Source organism: Penaeus monodon, chromosome 23, assembly GCF_015228065.2.
Source record: "Penaeus monodon isolate SGIC_2016 chromosome 23, NSTDA_Pmon_1, whole genome shotgun sequence".
Lineage (NCBI taxonomy): Eukaryota > Metazoa > Arthropoda > Malacostraca > Decapoda > Penaeidae > Penaeus > Penaeus monodon.
In genome coordinates this window covers 15,419,354-15,419,965 of record NC_051408.1, presented here as the reverse complement: position 1 = coordinate 15,419,965, position 612 = coordinate 15,419,354, and the positions used below count along the sequence as shown (strand labels likewise).

The 612-nt window shown below is 35.5% G+C and overlaps 1 protein-coding gene across 1 annotated transcript in view; it reads right to left on the bottom strand.

Moving 5' to 3' along the window:
- LOC119588147 (twitchin-like) overlaps positions 1–612 on the bottom strand; it is a gene marked incomplete in the record, with an annotated part of 124,648 nt that overhangs the window by 80,780 nt on the left and 43,256 nt on the right.

Here is a 612-nt window from a genome sequence, read left to right as displayed (position 1 = left end):
AAAAGAAAGGCGCGAAGAGGTGGGGGGAGAGAAAAATTACAATTAGACAGTGTAAATAAAATGTGAAATGTTTAAAAAAGGCGCTGACGCCGAACCTTCGCTCACGTAGCACACTTTTCATAAATAAAAGTGAAAAAAACAACAACAACAAAAAACATCCTGCTATAAATAACAGAAAAAATATAAGAAACAAAGAAAAAAATTCCCCATCTGGTTCTGAATGGCGTGAATACCACCTTTTTTTCTTTATTAATATTGTTGTGCAGTCTCGTGGCTTCAACTATAAAAGCATAATGAAGCCTATGTGTCGTATTGCACCTATACTAAACTACGAAGTTTTTTAGGCCTAATGTGTTGAGTAAAGCTTGAACAAAGTCATGTGTTAGGTGTCAGTTGTAAGTCATTGTCAATATGCGTCCACGAGTGATTCACACTCATGTATACTTTTCCACGTGGTTAATGGCAGACGATAAATGTTTTTACGAAGCATTATTAGCCTTTACTTGCTTAATTTCTTTGCGCGCTACAAAGTCATAATGATAAAAAAAATATATAGTCCTGCTGAAGAATGGACGGTACAAAAACGGTAATATGCACTCTTCATTTCGTGTC